This window comes from Etheostoma spectabile, unplaced genomic scaffold (assembly GCF_008692095.1).
Source record: "Etheostoma spectabile isolate EspeVRDwgs_2016 unplaced genomic scaffold, UIUC_Espe_1.0 scaffold00001512, whole genome shotgun sequence".
Classification (NCBI taxonomy): Eukaryota; Metazoa; Chordata; class Actinopteri; order Perciformes; family Percidae; genus Etheostoma; species Etheostoma spectabile.
Window position 1 is genome coordinate 4,469 of NW_022602766.1, and position 19,662 is coordinate 24,130.

The window sequence follows — 19,662 nt, forward strand, 5'->3', positions numbered from 1 at the left end:
TGATTTACTGTATTTTGGAAATTTTTACTATGACTTTTTTATTATACTTACCATGACATTGTCATGATTTTTGGAAATACTATACTATGAGTTTTTATTAATTTAATCAATAAACTATAACATGACTTTCTTATCACTTTTTTTCTTTCATGACTTTTTCGACATGAGAAACTATGACTTTTTTCAACATACAACTGTGTTCAGAAAGGGAAACAGCGATCAAGCAATTTGCCGGAGAGTAGTCCGCAGTGTGGAAGTGTCAAAACTGGCCCATTTGTGTGATGCCCTGTTATGTATTAACCCCCCCAATGTAGCACATGTAGACTGTGTATTTCACAATTACTGTTTTCCTTCAGATCATTTATATATCTCCATGTTTCGACCGCCATTGAAGGCAGTTTAATTTCACAGGAGAGAGAGAAGAATAGTGTTTTTAAACTTTCTTGTGGCAGCGATAAAGGCAATGATGTTCCTGTTTACTCTACGGGATTCTCACACCACCCAAACCATAGTTCAAAATGCACCAAGGTTACATGATGGCCACCGCAATGTGCACAGGGTTGTGTTTCTCCAAAAGTTGGCCTCCCCACTTACAGCCGACACAGGCAGTGTGAATGAGGCCTAAGTGCCTTAAACCTGCCTTCTATCTAATTTACAGCAGTGGGTGACTCCACGGCTCCAAAAAGAAGTCTTTTTCCATAGAAGTCTATGAGAAAAGACCTTACTTCTCACTTAATTTCTAACCTCATTCTACATTTTAATAATGAGTTCATGGTCTAAATAGTTTAAACTATTCTTTAGTAGGCTAAGTGCGTGTTAATTTAGTTAATTACGGTCCCATTATTTTAAAATAGACAATAATGCAGGACATGCCTTAGAGGTGTGTATCCATGGCACTGTGTAAACTTTTGTCACTTCATGAAAGTTATTTGAAACACTTTGGTCACTTAAAAATGTCTGTTCAGTGTTTATAGCACCTTGTCCAACCAAAGCTAGTGCTAGCGTTAGCTGGTAGAAACCAGCTCTGTGTACTGCTGTGTGCCAAGAACAGCGCTAGTTGCTGGAGTTCCCCAAACTTCGCTAGATGATGTCCTCTAGTCCAAATAGTGTCACTTCGGGCTCCAAAATACCAAGATGGTGACGGCCAAAATGCAAACTCCTGGCTTCAAAATGGTAGTCCATAAATCAATGGGGGACGTCACTAGTTTCATTGTTGTTACAGTCTATGGTTGGACTTTAAAATGTAGAGCTAGAGGCTATTCGGTGAAACAAAGTCTAAGAGATGTTTACAAAAAAAAACTTGAGTGTGAGGGGAGGGAGAGAGTGGGGTGGAGAGGTTGCATGGGTTTTCCCACAGACACCTCCCTTACATATGTTTTTTTGAATTCAGTCCATTGCACCTACAGAGGGCTCAGCAGTACATTCTGGTCTCAACCATTACACAACTCTGACACTGAAGCCTGATCACAAGCTTAATTTCAACAACAATAGTCCAAGTGGGACCACGGCCCACCTCGGCGGCATGAAATGACTTACACAGCAGTTCAGGAAGTAAATCATTAAGTTCAGTTACAGCTGTGTGGGGGAAGAGGGTATATGCCACCTGCTACTGCTGCAGGAGCTATGATGACATGCAGGGTTAGATTAGAGGGCTATCAAAGAGGGCTAAAAATACTCTAATGTATGAGTGCAGGGTAGGTGCTCTTTGTAAACAGCAGCAGACTGAGTGCATCTGATGAGCCATATATTTTTCTGTACACAATTAGAGATGTGGTTGAAATGTGTTAAAAGAGAGAGAGATGGGTTGCAGATGACACAAACAAAATGCTGTTTTGTGTGGTGTTCATGTTCTCCCCTGGGACACAATCACTCATGATTCTTGTGTACAGGCAGTATGATTACTTGCATCACTCAGCCCAATGGAAACCTCTGGAAGCATTAGCTGCCTCTCTGAACCCATCACATTCATAGCAGGGAAAACAGAGTGCAGACAATTAAAGTGGGCTTCATGTTGGGTTTTTGCATTAAGATGGAGCGATGATGATGCATGTCTGATTAAAAAAAATAAAAAAAAAGACCAGAGAAAAAGTCTCTATCAGCTGCTTGATTCACATACCCATCATGTTGTATCGATTGAGCTGTGATACTTGTTGCACTCGCGGTCATTTCGCATTTTACGTGTTGCTGTTGTTGTGAGCGGATGTGGGTTTTTTTCTGCTATTGGGTTACATATCTTGTGCACAACAGTGGTTCTGATATAGCTTGTATACTTCTGAAAGGTCAGGGGAAAAGCAATACATACCTATTATTTATTTTATTTTATTTTCCACATAGCTGGTATTTTCTGTGGATGCAATATTAAATAGGAAAGAATACATGAGCTGAGGATTTACCAAGGTTTAAATTCACGCGTTGTTTTGCAGCTTTCAGAGCAGAAGCACAGTGAAGGACTGAGCTTCTGCTGGCTGTCGCATTGCGTTGCTGTCTTACAATCACACAACCGAGTCATTTGTCTGGCCTGTTCAACCTTTAAGTGTAAACTCGTGTTCTGACTCCTAGACTATTATTGTGTCTATATAGACACTAAAAAGTAGAACAATTTTGAGTGGTCATGTCATTTTGCCATCACACATTTAACACGTTATCATTTCACCATAGCAATTTATGCTCTTCTAGGATTTACATGGACTAAAACACAAAAGGTCACAAAACAAGTCACCTGTCACTGTGGCACACTATGAAACCATAAATAAAATCTGACAACCTGACACCACCTTCACCAGTACTACTCAGTGGAAACCTGTATTATTTAAAGGTCACATTCTTCATATATGCATGTATGTCATAGCTGCAGAATAGCTAATTTCCGTAGGTATGCCTGTGGCTGAATGAACAGCAAAATGAACCAGTAGGTCAGACTAAGTCAGTCACTACAGGAAAAAGACTGGAGCAGAAGAAAACAGCAGGCTTTCTGTCCTACACAGCATGGAGCGATTGTGCAGCCAGCAACCTGATTAATTTCAGACAATGTGTTAAAGTCAAACTTGTGTGAAACTTAATGGGGTGTCAGAGGTGACAGAGGCACAATGAGATGAACAAGAATGCACTTTTGTTTATTTTTACATTTGTCAGTAAAAAAACAATATTTTCCTTTGTAAAATATGTTATGTGTGATCTATATGTGGCAAAGTCACAGATGCCTTGGTATCATGCAGTACAGAACGAGCCATGCTGTGGTCTGTAGATCTGTGGCACTCCCAAAATATTTGCTCTCTTGTAGAAGAATCTTCAAGCTCAAGAAACATATGGCATGTAGCATGTGTACAACATTGGTAATAATAATAAATACAGTTTATGCATGAATAGGTATGTATACATTTTAGGATTTAGGGACTGAATGAAAATTATGATCAGGGAGAGAGTCAGAAAATGTGGAAGTTTATGTATTTTTTTAATGGTGGTTTATGTTTGCTTGGAGATAAGGCGAGGATGTTTCAACTTTTTCTCATCCCACAATTAGATTTTTTGGTTACACTTACTTGAAGGTATCTACATAAAAGTGTCATAAACATTATAAACAAGTTTGACACTAAAAGAATTTAGTGTCATTTGGTTTTGCCATGACAAGTTATGGTTAGGGTTAGGGCAATGAGTAGTGCAGTAGTAATAGTGCAATGAAGAGTGCAAAGTATCCAAGAGTAAATTATATTATGATAGTTATTATTATTTTAATTATGGAGCATAGTGCAAAGGGTGCTAGAAAAATAGTTTTATGCAGTTCCTAAATATGACCATAAACATGTTTACATGCTGTCATCACCACGATCAGAATTACAGGATTGTTTGTTTGGTGAAAAACAATGGAATATATTGTGAATGAACATTTTACTGATATGTTGGTATTATCATTTTGCAACTTGACAGCCACATAATTAACATTTCCTCATTATGTTGATGGAAATCTAATCCATTCGGCTTTACGTTTCCTTCAAAATACATTGTCTGTTGCAAATATGTTTATGTACAAAAATATATTTTAAGAGACAGGATTGTGTTTTGTTTTTCAAATAAAATAATATGATTCAACCCCCCTTCCCACCACAATCATTTTCATACAGTCTCTTATTTGAGGATAAACTTCTTTTTTGTTATATTCTACCTTTTCCACTGTATGTGTTTGCGATTCCAATGTCACAGTCGAAGGGTTGGATAAAGAGTGTAAAATTGGAAATTGGAAACTGGGAAAATTAGGTACTTTGGCTTTTATGAGTCTGTAAACTATGAGTTATCTGCACATCTGGGCAATTGGAACAGTGTTATTTGTGTAGTGCTGTAGCATCCATGTAGTCACTGCACTTTGGGATATTTTCTTGATAACTGCACAGACTACAACACCTCATGAAAAAATCAAAAATAATACCTTATAAAAGGAAATGAATTAGTCACACTATCACTTCAAACAATACTCATAGCATGAGTGCCTCTGATTGCAAAGTTACTGATGCTTGCCAAAAAGTGTTTTCTTTCTTAACATCATTAGCAAGGTTATGAATTATTCCTAATGTAAACTGTGAAGAGTTCTACCTGAATACAATGATAATCATTTAAAAACATTAGACCTCCTCATGCATGATAGCTGTGACTGACAGATGTTTACACTCAGTGGTCAGAGCTGCAAAATGAAAATCTCACGGTCTCTCTCCCAAGATGTTATTTCATCTGTTTTGTTTTGTTTCCTCTTTTTCCTGACAATTAGTTACGCAACAGTAATTTGTCTGGGTCTAGGACTTGATTTGATTTCCGTCTGGCAGAGGCAGCCAGCACATTTTAGACATGACAAGAGAGAGACAGGACGTACTAATTAAAAATGTGTGTGTCATTGATTAAACACAGAGTTACTTCTGCAGACAATTCCAGAGTGCCTTTAGATGTGAGGCTGATTCATTGTTTCTGTTCAAGTGGCAATGATGTCTTGAATGTGACTGAACGAAGGCATTAAAACTAAGCATAGAAAAGGCAGAGGAGGTCCACAGCTCTCAGTGTGGAAAGTCTACTTTTTAAAATTAGTTTTTAAAGGTTCTCCTTCACATCAAAGTATGAGGCAGCTCCACTTTTGAAAAAGCAGAGTTAGTCATCGCCGTCATCCACTGTGGGTTGTGTGCGATGGCAGAGCTGCTGTCCTTGACCCAAACAAAGCCAATTCATGTACTGTCATACTGTTGCCTTTTGAAAAGAATTGCACATCCAAACCAAGTGGTGATGCAGCAAGCCAATATTCATATTCAATCTGTTTGTATTATTGATTTGATGATGTTTGAGGAGGAAACAATGAAAAAGAGTGGGTGTCAGAAGAATTAGGGTTTTGACGTTTTGCAGAAGAGGAGGTGGAGAACTCAAACTGAAGCAGAAACAGTACTATTGGACTGTCAACAGAATAGCACTGGTTTGAACTGGTTGTCTAATTGGTTGACTGTTTAGGCCCTAAATCATTACCCTAAACTTAAGGGTATTGCTTATAGTATTCATAAATTGACTGTACATATTTTTTTCCCCACCAATTGCAGGGAATCAGTCTGCAATACACTTAGGCCTGTTGTGCAGCTACAGGAATCCAGATTGACAGAGAAAATTAAAAATGTTTCTAAAAATAATATATATCCGAGCTTTCGTCTTTACCTAAACCAAAGGTTTTTACAGCATGGGCGTCCTCGACATGCTAGCTCCACATACACACACACACACACACACCTCACTGACGCAGAAACTGTCCTTATTATTTTTACTGTCACTGCACAATCTTCTTCAGGGTCCAAATACTAAAGCGCAGTGAAGGTGTAATGTGGGGGCGGGTGTCAGAAAGGTGTGAAATGTCATGGAAGAGAGTGAAACGTAACAGAGAGGAGAGACACGAAACCTGTTTATTACCTAAACAGACAGTTGCATGAGAAAACAAGGGGGGAGGGTGTTGGGAGAAAGGCTTATGTAACATTGTAAAGAGGCACAGATTACATCTAATTTTACACATGACCGCTGGAGTGGCAGAGGATCATCAGCGTTCCCTGTAAAACCTGCTAAAAAAGTAAAAACATTTTTACTTTCATTTTTTTTTATTAATAAAAATAAAACCTGCGGCCAATGTTTAAAAGGTCAAGGTCTACAAGTATCTGCTAATACTGTGCATGTAGGTTTTTAAATGTCTATGGCGATCAATGTGACGATTTCAAATCCAAGAGCTGAGAATAGAGTGAAATACGGAGGCAGCAAAGGAAAATGAACGACTGAGCCAATTTACTATCAGAAAGATGAACTGAGTGAGTGACAGGATGACAAAAACCTGAGAGAAGAAAAGCATTGGTTTGAAGAGATGAAATACAGAAATGAGAGAAATGAGAGAAGACGTTTAAAGAAGATTGAGACAAAAGTGCATTTGCACTTGCTGGATAAGAGAGAACAGAAGATGGTGAGTTGAGAGGACATCAGTGGGACAAAAAAGAATCGTTGATAAGTTGGTAAAATGTGGTTGTCAAGGAAACAGCCGCCTAATCTCTACATGAATTCTCCCTGAAAGAACAGAGGAGATCACTCCTGTAATTCTGCTATTTCCCATCCTCTGGAAGGTCTGCTTCCCTCCCTTGACACCTACAGGACTACGACACATACTGTACTGACATGTTTACATTACAGCACACCACATGATGAATACGAGGGAAACTGCACTTTAGCAGGAACCCACATGAGCGCCTTCTTAACCAATGATGAAAGAGAATAAAAGTTGTCTGTGGCCCAGGAGGATGTCAGTCTGTCAGCAGGAGAAGCTAATGTGTGAGGGGATAGATGCTGGTTTGTCTTACAGTTACGACCACTGGGCTCCTCTCCAGCCAAACTGTTAACCCTTCATTTTAGTTAGGTGAAAGGCAATTTAATCCCTTCTGTGGTGAAGGAGAAGCTGCAGAGTATCATGCAGACTGCATTTAAATTATCAATATTGAATGGCAGCTGTATTATTTATTTGTACCTGGTGTTCAGTTCTCTGTGCAAAATAAGATTACATATAAAACATTACATTCCCAATTTATACAGTCACCTGTTCTCTGTGAAATCTTTGGGAAAGTTTTAGTGTAATTGCAGAAAGGGTTTTCTGTGCCTTATTAGAAAGTGGTACCCAATTCTGTAGTGTCTAAATAGATGCTTAAAAGCACTGAATTGGCAGACAATGTTAGTTTATTGTTGGTGTCTCGAGGAGAAATGATTACATGCAGTACATTTCTAACATCATCATATTGATGATGATGTGGCCCCACTGTCTATTATTTGTGTGATAAAAAAGTTTACTGAGTTTCAGAGGATTCAATAAAAATAAAAGATGTCAGAAAGGCACTGTAGCATTGATGAAGGCTATTTATTGATAACTGATGATCCAAAAGGGTGTTACAGCAGCTTCTATGTGTATGTGTTAATTCATAGCTGTAAAAAAGAGGAGGACAGATCGAAAGCAAAGTGACCACTTCAACAAAAAACAAGCTAATGAACTGAAGTGGAATCATTGACCTTAAGCAGTCAGGAGGGCGGCTGAAGGTGAGGGCTAGAAAGCTGGAGAGTAGAAAAAGATAAAGGTGAAGAAGACAGTGGAGTCTGAAGCCCATGCTTTACAAATTAAATCTATTTTCAGATTGCTCATTGAGAGCAAATGCCATTCAGGCCTTCGCTAATAATGCAGAAAGCTCCATTCCTCTGTGTCTATGATTGTCATTGCATGATAGCATTCGAGCTTCTGATGGCCACTGACATTTGTGGCTGTCTAAATGCCATGGCGCCATTCAACATTGAATTCTCTCTATTAAGACTGAGCAGGCAATAGCTTGGCTTAATGCCCATGCACTAACACGTTAATGACAGGTGATGCACAGGTTTGTCCGCTGCTCACATACTGTCTCCATCTTTAGTGCTCGGCACCAATATGATATTAGCCCTTTTCAATAATTTAACCACTTTTTTAGATCACTTTGTGAAGAATAGTCCTTGTTCAAGAGCCATCTGTCTCTCATTTAGAGAGCCTGTTGGATTATGACTGAATGGACTTCAGGCTCATAAACTGTTACATGAGGCACTCTGAAGCAAGATTTTAAAGAGAGGCGGATTGCAATCTGAGCTTCCTGTTTTCATTCAAACACTAATGTTGGAGACAAAACGTTCAGTGGGAGAAGGCCGTCTGCAAACCAAGGCCCTCATAAGATCCTCTTTGAGAGACAGAGAGAGACTGCAGTGAAATCAGTCAGCCAAGAAACCAGAGGTGAGGATGGACACTACAGCTGCCTCTTTTTCACCCTGACGGTGGTTTCTCTGCTGGTTCCTACAACAACAATGAACAGTGAGGAACAGGTTTTTTTTCCAGGTACCACTGGGAATCAAACTCCAAACAGATAACATCTTGGTTGGCTCAGTGCGGGCGAGAAGCAAAACCTGATAATGGAGATGGAGCCTTAAACGGTTGTATCACTAATTGTTTAGCCAAGGTAAATTCTCTGATAAATTCTTGCATCAACTACACACACCTGGGGATATCTTGTATCATTAGAAAGCACTTGACCTTTAGAGATCCTCTTGTCCTCAGTGGGCTGTGAAAGTGTGCTGAGACAAGGATTTCCCAAGGTTTTTGATGAATATGACTTGTAAGGATGGAGATAGAAAAGTACATTTGTGAATTTATGATAAAAGGAGAGAACAACAATAGAAAAAATAATTGTAATAAAATGTCCTGAGGTACAAGCAAGTTGTGTGAAGTGCACTACTACGTACTTTCACAAACCTTTAAATAATAGTAATAATAATAATATCATTTTTTTAATGACATTGCATCCTTCCTACAGTGAAGACAGGTCTCAGTTGGTCACCCTCTCAAGTCTCCACAAGGCTCATTGACTAATTTCCAGCAGATAATGAGAGCTGAGCAGAATTTCCATGAGAATGGCTTCAGCCTCATTACACATGATAACGGTGTTGATAAGGACTATGAAATGGACATGACATTTTGGGCATCAATCAGGAGCATTTGCATATTGCTTAAAAAGGTTGTTTTTATTATTTGGTCATATTTAAATTTTGACACAAACAGCTGCACCTGTCTTAATTTGATTTAATATTTTTTTAATTTGGCCTTTCAGAGACACAGAGGCAAGACTCTTGTTGTTCATGTATTAACAACTTTAAGCTCTGCACATTTTCCATGATTTCCATGACTACAGAAAGTGTGCTTGAAGGCTTGGATCTTTTGATGAGGTGGAAATTAGTTTTCCCACATCCTACCGGCACAGTCGAGAAAGCAGAGGGGAAACTAATGAGTTCTGTAAGCTTCAAAGATATCTAATTTTAACTTGAGTGTCTCTGTGGGTTTAGTGTGTAAAACTACCAATATAAAGCAGAATGTGTGCTGCCGCACATGATGGCATTATCAATTGTTTAACAATACTACGAAGTGAGTCTCTACAGGACCGAATGGAGTCCTGCAGCTTGTCCTCATGCTCTATGGTACACCACTGCACCCTTCTCTAGTCCAGGTCATTTCACCCGGCATTACGCAACCATACATATGATTTATTGTACTATTTCTCCCCTGGCTCCTGACAAACAAGATTTGTTCCAAACATCTGACAAATTGCAGGTCCTCACAATTTTCCTGCTAGTCAGACATCTTCAGTCCACTAACTGTTTGTCTTGAGTCAAGATCTCCAAAAGTGAGTGTGAGGATCAAACAAACAGCTGTCATAGCATATTCAAAAGTCAGATCTCAACTAGCTCGCATTGCCAGAACATCTTCCACAGCCCTGAGGAGGATAGATTTTTTTAGATTAGATGTTATTGTCCACCTTGGTGGAAATTTGTCTTTGGCTTCTCCAAAACATTAAAAAACAACCATGACATTGGATGTTATCAAACATTAAACATACAGCACACCAAATACACCATTAAACATAAAACAATTGAGCAGAAACAGCAGCAGGTGGAAAGGAGGTAGGGTACGACATAGATAGTTCTCAGCCAGATAGTCATCAACAGATTAGGAGCTGCCACAGCTCCTGGCTAATAACCACTAATGTTTTCCCTCTCTACATGATTCTTTATCCTCTATACAGCCGATCAAGAGGAATTTGCTCAGTTTGAGGTATTTGCATTCCCTAAGTGAATACATTTTGAAGCGGAGACAGGTGTGTATCCAGGATGTAAATATTCCTCCACAGCCTGACAGCTCTCAACATTAAATGCATTTCATCCCACTCTTGAGTGAAAGTGGTGAAATGGCTTTACTTCTTTGAAAGGGAAAGTCAGGAGACAAAGCAGTTAAAGATCATCCATCACCTTCTCTTCCTCAGTGCATTTTCCTCGCAATTTTCAAAAAAGACGCTTTCATCAGACACGGCAGCAGTAAAGGTTTAACATTTAACATTTCACATTAACGCACCAGGTTATTGAATAGGTCTCAAGACATTAAGCATTAAAATGATTGAGATGGTCTTGCTTCTGCTGCTACAATGAATATGGATTGAACAAACCAAGAGCAGTTTGGTCTTTCTTTTCAAAAGAGCAAAGCTGAGGATGCGAGTGATTCAATGTCAATATTGGCCTGCACTCAGGCTGGATCAATGGAAGTACATTTCCAGTTTTCTTTCCCTACTGTCCTTCCATTTCTCCATTCTGTGTGTTGCTGTTCTCTCGATATCTATACTTCTGGAAACAACAACAAACTTAGCAGTACTGCTTGGTTCTTTTGATGAATGACTATAAAGATTTACAAAGATGTTTATGGAATTTTCTATCTAACTGGGACATTTTTGGACCGATTGGGGGGATTGCTATGGACGAAGTACAAATGGCGTTACAATGGTAAGAGCAAATTACGTATATTTATATATTGTGTGAATTGATAACTTCATTAATATTGTATGTGGCGTTTTCCACCAAAACAAGTTGCCACCTTCGCTCCTTCCATATTTTAGCACCGCCCAAGACGATTGTGATTGGTTTAAACAAATGCTCTTTATACTTGAATGCATGTGTGGTGTAGCCAGACCTTACGCCACAGCGCTATGGAGATAGATTAATTGATGCAGTGACAAAGTTCTTAAAAGTTAGATTTCAGAGCTTTTCAGATGACGAGATATTCGCAGAGGTTAAAAGACAGCGGTTGCTAGAGTGCACGATTACCAAGGGAGGAGAAGACAGTTTGAATGCTTTGGGGCTGCAGGGTTTCATGGGGAGATAATGTTTCCTTGCAGCAGGTTGGCTTGGCAATACTGTTTGTGTTTTTTGGACAGAGGCAGAAAAAAAATCACATAACTAAGATTACAGGGCTCATACTCCAAGCATTTGCAGCTGTGAGCACTTTGCTATAGTCAGTCATTTATACAAACTGGAAGAAAGTCTTAATTTCCTTTCAAAAGTATGTAGCAGGCTAATCTTTACTGATCACCAACAGTTGCACACACAGGAACAAACGGTAACTAAATATGTTTACAGACACAGGGAGCACCCTCATGGTTCATGTGAGCTCACAGTGAAAGTCTCTGGGACATGCTGAGCTGTCAGGACAGATATGTTATGATGGTATTCAATTATGTTGGTCAAGATTCCCTTTGTGTAAAATTATAATTAGTGAATGTTAGCATGCTAACACGCTAAAACAAATGGTAAATATTATACCTGTTTTACGTCGGTGTGTTCAAATTGGTCATTGCCATCACGTTAGCATGTTAGTCTCACTTTGCCAGCCCATCACACACTCAGAGCGGAGGAGAGTCTGGCTAGTCCATATGGCATTCCGGGATGGGAGAAAAATGTGCCCTCGTTTATTGTCATTTCTTTAAACCAATCAAAATCGTCATGGGCGGCGCTAAGCCCACATGGAGGCACTGTAAAATAGTAGTGCAATAGAAAAACTCCAAATTGGATAGATAGACAAGCTAGCTCTCTCAATTTATCCTGCAGAGATCTGAGGAGCAGTTAACCTTAGTCCTCATAAAGCCACCAGAGTTTAAAATTCCAACACAAGAAAGCAGAAGGAAATGGAGATACATGCATCCAGCACAGCTATCAAATTGTGTGGGTGGGATTGAATTAACGCTAAGTATCAGATAAACAATCTCACCAATGTTCATAAAGTTTGTTTATTATAGAAAATATATTCAGCAATACACCTGTGTAATGTTCAAAGCACATTCAGCTATACATTAATAGTTAAAGCATTTTGTAGTTTTAATCACCTGACTGATTATACTGTATGTTGGGGACACTGTATTCAAGTCTGATTCATTTCCATTTATAGAGAGGCTGTATGCAGCAGCAACAAAAACAGGAGACTGCGAGGGTACAAACCTATCATAACACTGCAGAGAAACACTTTAGACAGAAGACTTCCACAAGTCAACAATGCAATAAGCTTTATGGATACCAACAGTATGAGCTGTGGAAGCCACAAGAGGTATTACTATATTCAAAGAGTCTAGCCTGTTAACACTTTCAATTTTTTAAGTTTTCAAGACAAAGTGGACAGAATTATAGCAGCATTTAACCTGCCATTAACACACTACCAAGTGCAGTGTGAACTTAATGGAAAGATTCCAGCAATGCCTGACCGAGATGTAATTATGTCCAAATGTTCTGCCGTGCAGTGAAAGGAATTCATACTGACAGTCACTTTAACTCCTGAGGTCTGTTTGTATTGAAGCAGATGGAGTTACGTGATTGGACGGTGCCTGTATGTGGCTGTCGGTGATGGGCTGGCACACATGTTCTCAAGAGAGAGACTGTAACATCTATACTGAGTTCACATCACAGTGTGTCTTTGATCAACTTGACATGGCATGTCAAGCCGCAAATTTACTGTATAGATTTATAGCTCTTGTCAAAAAAACAGAAAGCAAACCATCCATGACCCAGACCTAATGCAGACATACCTTGCAAATCCAACACATCAATTTAAAGCTAAATTAACACTTCTGGTGTAGCTGTACATGACCTCATAATTTAGTATGCGTTCTATATATATATATATATATATATATATATATACATATATACATATATATTTAGTATGCGTTATGTATATATATATATATATATATATAAAAGCATCCAAAGAGCACCATGCCATGGGACCTTTGAAGACAATTTGCTATGATCGCATACATTATTTTTAATTTGCATTTTGCCATATTGAGAGCATTACCTTGAGTATAGTATGAAGTGTTATTGTTACAGCTATTTATTTTTTGGGGGGGACACAGCTGTCACAGAGCAGAGCAGCTGGCACTAAGTGAGGAATGTGGTGAATTATATTGCAGGATCCATGAACAGATTGTTACAGGGAGTGATATATTCCTTTATACTTGCTCGTGTGAAAATGATCAATAGAAGTCCCAGTATCAAATTTAGTTTTTTACACTGCTGTTTATGTGTCCCTTTGAAGATGAATTCAGGTAATACTTTTCCGCTTACTTATCGATTCCAGGATAAAAGAGGGATGATGATGATTATAACACCAGTGCACCAGTGTAGAATTACAGAGTCAATCTTGATGCTTTCTGAGCTGTTTGCAAAACAGCACAGGATTTAAAATGGTGAAATGATGCAGAAGAAATAAATGAATGTGGTTTCATCTCCAAGGAAACCAGATGGCGGATACTTAGCCAGAGGGTGGCCGAGAAGCTTTTCCTTTCTAGAATTCTACAGACCATATTTCTCACATTACCACAACATTTATATTATTTATATACCAAATGTACTTCATGCAGTCCAATATCTTCAGGAACACAGAATTGTGGAGTATAATTTGCACATAGTTCAAGGCACAAAAATATTTCTCATCAAGCATGTGAATTCAGTAATTTTTAGGATTTTGTTTTGTTTTTTTACTTTAATATTGTCCTGTGAATCTTCAGCAGCACTTTCCTCTGGCTGTACCAGCTGCTGAACTGGCAGTAACAAACGAGCATCTAATTTACTTGTGATCAGTAACCTGACAGAAAAGATTCAATATAATTGATGCTGCCTGTGTTTTAAGTTATGTCTTGTTGCATCTACTGTATGTTTCAGTGGTGCAACTTAGCAAATGCAATTACACCTTTTTCATTAATAACATCTTCTTGACAGAATATTTATCAGTGCAATGATTCATGGATTGTTTATTATTAATTATATTATTAGCATGTTGATTGTATGTTTAAACTTGGGTCTCTTGGATATTAGTAATGTACTGTGTAATGCAATTGTAATTCCAGTTTTTATTTATTTCTTCAGTTTAGTCGGTCTCTACGAGTTTATTAAACTGATTAAAAAAACTAGATACTGATAAAAAAATGTAAAGAACTGTAGAAAATCTCAGGTAGTATGTCAAAAGAAATCTAAACCATACATGAAGGTAAACAGTATTCTGTGCCAAAAGACATTGATGATGATGATGATGACAATGATGATGATGGGGGAAGTGAACTGAGTAAGACTAATTGTCAAAATTCTTATTAAAACGGGAGTTTAAAAAGCATCGTACTAATGATTTATGCAGTTTATTAGATATATACAAAGTGAATTGCTGGTAGTATGCAAAGCATATTAACTGGATGGTCTTTCCATCATGACCGCACCCTAATCAGTATTGATGTGTTAACAGTCATCAGACTGACAGTTTTGCTCAGTATTCAATTCCACATAAAGCAAACTCTGATTAGTAGCTCATGCTTACAAATCTCAAACTGTCAAGTAATAATTGTAAGAACACTATTATCTGTTAACCTTATTAGCTGCAATTATAGAAAAAAATGCAGTACATTATGCCGGGACAAAAAAAAACTGGTCTCATCTGGAAGACATCAGCAGAACTGAAATTTAGAAGGAAGAAAAAATATATAACATAATATAATTTATATATAAACACATATACATACATATATATATACATACATATACGAGAATATAAGACATGTTTTCAGTTATTCCACACTTATTTGTTAAGTACATAATTCCAGTGTTCAGTGATAGTTTTGATGCCTTCAGTGAGAAACTACAATGTAAATAGTCATGAAAATAAAGGAAACGCATTGAATGAAAAGGTGTGTCCAAACCTTTAGCCTGTATTATTAATCATTAGTACAAAAGATATGAGTAATTAAAACAAAGGTCAGGGGAAAAAAAAACGTACCTTCCATCGGTTACCACACTCATTCACAGCACAAATGTGGTCATTGGCTCATCAGCACTGCGTGTTTGCACCTAAAACACACACACACACACACCACACACACACAACACACACACCACACACACACACAACACACACACACACACCACACACACACACACAACAATTTATGTTTGTGTACATATCATTACAGACACACAAACAACATACAGACAGGTTACCAGACATCCATTCCTTTGATATCTGGTACTAAAACATATATAAAAACAGCTTTTGAACTCCAGACAAAGAGACAATACTGCATCAACTGCTTCTCATAACTGAATATGCACACAAAATATCACTGAGAAAAAAAATACCTCTAGAATATAGCCCGCGCTCTCTATGAAAAGGTCAGGGAATCATACTGTTTTACAACGGAAATTTAAAACAAGTACACATTTTTTTCATACACCCCAGAATATAAGCTTCCATTGGTTTTCCTCCCCCTTCATTGACTTCTGTCCACAACCCTTCATGTAATATTAAATACTTTAAAGATACTTTTTCTTTCACTAATGATTTATTATTCTACTTTTCAGAGTTAGATAAGTTCATACATACTATTCTCATCTCCGTGTGTGGTTACTCTGTCTGGCGCGTCTACCGCTAGTCTAGCTTACCACAGATCCTGGAGGTAACCAGCTCCAACTAGCTTACTGCTCCCGATAAGTGTCAAAAAAACGCCCACATTTTCCTATTTACATGTTGTAATTTGTATAGTCACAGTATGTACAAATGACAAGGTCACATGAGACAAAGCCATCTTCAACCGTATACATACTGGGAACTATATTCTCAGAAGGCAAAGCACTGCTACTTGGGCAGAGTGACTATTACTCCAACTCTGAGCGAACTCCAGGCCAACTATCCAAGGGGCTTTTTAGGTGCTCCGAGCAAATCAATCCGCCCAAGTAGCAGTGCTTGTCATTGCCCAATGTGAGGAGAGGGCAGATTTGAGTTGCGCATGCTCAGATTTAAACGGTTTACAACATAACTATCATACTAAAAATTGTGAAATCCATGAAATAATAAACTTTTCTCATTACAAACAATAACAGAAGATGGGAATCATTTCAGAAACGATGTAGCTGTCCATGATTGATTGATTGCTAACGTTAGTTCAAAACACCATTCAACTGACAGCCTTTGTTGTGTTTGATGCTAACTTGTAGCCAGCAGTCGAGTAGGTCCACTTTTACTGGGATGACATTACAGAAGTCTCTCGTTAGCATCTCGGAAGCTACTTCAGACAACGGAAGTCTCTCATTAGCATCTTGTAAAGTGACGCATGCGCATCACAAATCTGCCCTCTCCTCACATTGGGCAGTGACAGTGCTTTGCATTTGGAGAATATAGTTCCCAGTATATATACGATTACAAGATGGATGTGGCCCTGTTATTTGTACAAGCTGTGACTATACAAATCACAACGTAGATCGGCTGGACAGAAATGACAGCTTAAGGTGTAGCCCCAGGCCCAAATTTGTCAAAGAGTTGTTTTTTATGGTTCCAACTTCAATATTTTACCACGTTGTGCTTGTTAGAGTTACTTGAAGCAGAATAGCAAATAAGAACAAAAATTCCAACATGGCGATACGGACGCCATTGCAGAAGCATTGCTGGAGAAACAGAAAAGCTACCTCGAGCCACGGTTTTCTCAGATTCAACAGATGGGGATTGACAATGACAACATGCTAACTGCTATCCATGCTCAGCTACAGGCTGGGCAGAGATCTCCGCTCGTCATTCAGGGTGGGAAAATTCGCTTCTCCCCAGATTACAGCAACTACACGGTCAAGTGGCGGCAAGCCTTCTATCAAACCATGGATTCAACGCGAGTCAAGGGTCTGGATTTTTTTCCTGCTTTATCCGGCAACTCTGAAGACCAGAGACGGCGCCCAGTACAGAGCATTCACATTCTTGTTTCTGTTGACGAAAAATTTGTTTTTTCTAATGTTAACATTGTGTGGAACCAGTTGCTGTTGCAACCAGGTATTTATGGGCTAGTGTTCCATTTTTGCTGCCCCGTATCCAATCTTGATGACGGACCCAATTTGAATGTTAGTCTCCTTTCTCTCCCTTCTGTATCAATTACTTGTCTGTTGTTGTTATGTGTTTTACATTTTTGTGTATTGAGGGACTTAATTTGGATGCACTGTGTTAGGATTTGGCAAGGTGAAGGCAGTAGCAATATCCACCATGTACTTTCATTTAGAACACAGATTTTTTGATAATCTTTAATTTTAGTTTGGAATTGTGGTCAGATTGAAATGCTCATGAAACGAGCCAGCACTCTTGGGCTTACTAAGAAAAACAAAATGTTGACAGTGCATTATTACAGGAGACTAACTTATTGCAGTTTGGACACCGGCCCTTTAGTCAATAGATTCTATTACACAATTGCATCCTCATCAGCGAGCTCAAAAAAAAAGGCGTGGCTGTTGTTGTCAAACGGATTCCCCCCTGTGTTGTCTTTTTGGTCAGATTGACACAGGCAGGATTGTGATCTCCACAACAGAATTTGGTCCAGAAAAATTGCATTGTGTCAGCTTATGCCCCTAATGTTTTGATGGCAATTTCTACAATACGCGTACAGTTAATCCCACCTGTAAGGACAATTCCTTTTTCTCAGGTAGACACAAATCCTTTCCAGGATAGATTTCTTTTTGCATCCCCTCAATTATTTCATTCAAATTATAAAGTGCTGTTACTTCCAATGGCTTTATCTGACATAAAGAGGTCCTTTGCGTCACCACATTTGCCAATTGTCTCAACGTGCAGTTAGATGGCGCTTCAATACTTCTTTATGAAAAATGAATCCTATATCACTCAGTTCATAGCAGAATTCCAGATATTTGCAGAAATTAATGTTGGCTCCGTAGAAGAACCCAGGATATTGTGGGAGGGCGATAAAAGCTTTTATTAGGAGCCCTCAAGTGTCTGACACACAGACACTTAGTGAGTTTTGAAATTTGTTTTGTGCCATAACAATGCTTAAAATTTGTGCAATACTCTGCTGCTACTATTTATTCATTACTACTGTCACCATTAAAACTCCTTAAAATGTAAATATTCTATCATAAAAAATCTTTTAACTATGTAAATACCATACAATCCACACTCATTAATTTCTTTATTGATATTTCTACTCTGAGATTTATGTACTCTTGCAACTGAACACAGAATTTCCCTTCGGGATCAATAAAGTCTTTCTGATTCTGAGCCAGTTACTCCAGGATCTGTGCTGAGCTAGGCTAGCGGTGGGTCAGACGGAGAAACGACACGCACGGAGATGAGAAGAGTATGTATGAACTTATCTAACTCTGGGGGGTACGGTGAATAAGCTAAGTCCCAATAAGTCGCCGTGTTCCTTTAAAGTGAGAAGGTTTACTGTAACAACATAGCGAGAGGTTGTGCATGTGAAATAAATAGGTTTTTATTGTTTGTTTACTGGTGTATGTGCAGGTCTTGTCCTGCACTTGCCGCACTGCAGCAGGTCGGTGGTGGTGCCACCAGTTTTGGCATTGGTGCTCCTGATGGCCTCCTGGGTGAGAACGTTCCTCAGGTTTCTCAACTCGTCACTGGCCATCTCCTGCAAAAGACAGATGTGTGACAAACGGAGCAGAGGGAAATAAATCAAATCTATTCACCATGAAAGGAGTCATCAATGGTTCAGGGCCGTTGCAGCGTTTGGTACCTCGGCAGACATGCTGGCGATACGGCTCAAGTCAATGCTTCCTGCGAGGACGTTTCTGCGTAGCCCAGGGTTCTTCGGTCCTTCAGGTTGCTGATGCGACTGCGGACTCTGTTTTGTATTTCATATCAGTGGCCTTTGTCTACTGGTAGATATGTGCAAACGTGCAGTCAAGGGACATAGTAAGGATGTCAAATGGGATACCTTCTATTTGGATAATCAGTGAATGAACTGTTAATTAGTCAAACCATCAACAACAGCAAACAATCAGCTAAATTGAAGGATATGATCTTCGATTTCTGCAGCCATGCTGTCACGTTAGTTCCAAATCTTTGAAGTCGTCTGTGAGACCAGTAAAAAAAGAAGTCATGAATAATAAACTGCACACTATAGTGAGATTTGTGTGTGTTCCTTGTGCAGAATATGGCGACTAAGTTTCACCAGAGTGGTTTTTGTATGTTACTTTGTCAGCATATTTAGGCACATGAGCTGCTGTAGTGTGCACTCTCTGTGGTTAAGTGTACTGTCAGCCTCACCGTTTGTGCGCAGGGCAGCTGCCAGCATCTCAATGCACTTGTCCCTGACGGAGTCTCCAGTAGCGAGGTGGGGGAGGGGCCCAGCGGACCCCGGTTAGAACTGAAGCTGGGTGCCATGGGGCTGGTCGGAGTGGTGGGAGTTTTAGGGGTATCAATTTGCCTTCCTGCAGAAAGGACACAAAGCAAAGGTGTGTGAAGCGTCA

General features: G+C 39.0%; 1 pseudogene; it reads right to left on the minus strand.

Moving 5' to 3' along the window:
• Window positions 1–15,187: 15,187 nt before the first annotated feature.
• On the minus strand, window positions 15,188–19,232 carry LOC116675118 (transcription elongation factor A protein 3-like; annotated as a pseudogene).
• Between the last annotated feature and the right edge of the window lie 430 nt (window positions 19,233–19,662).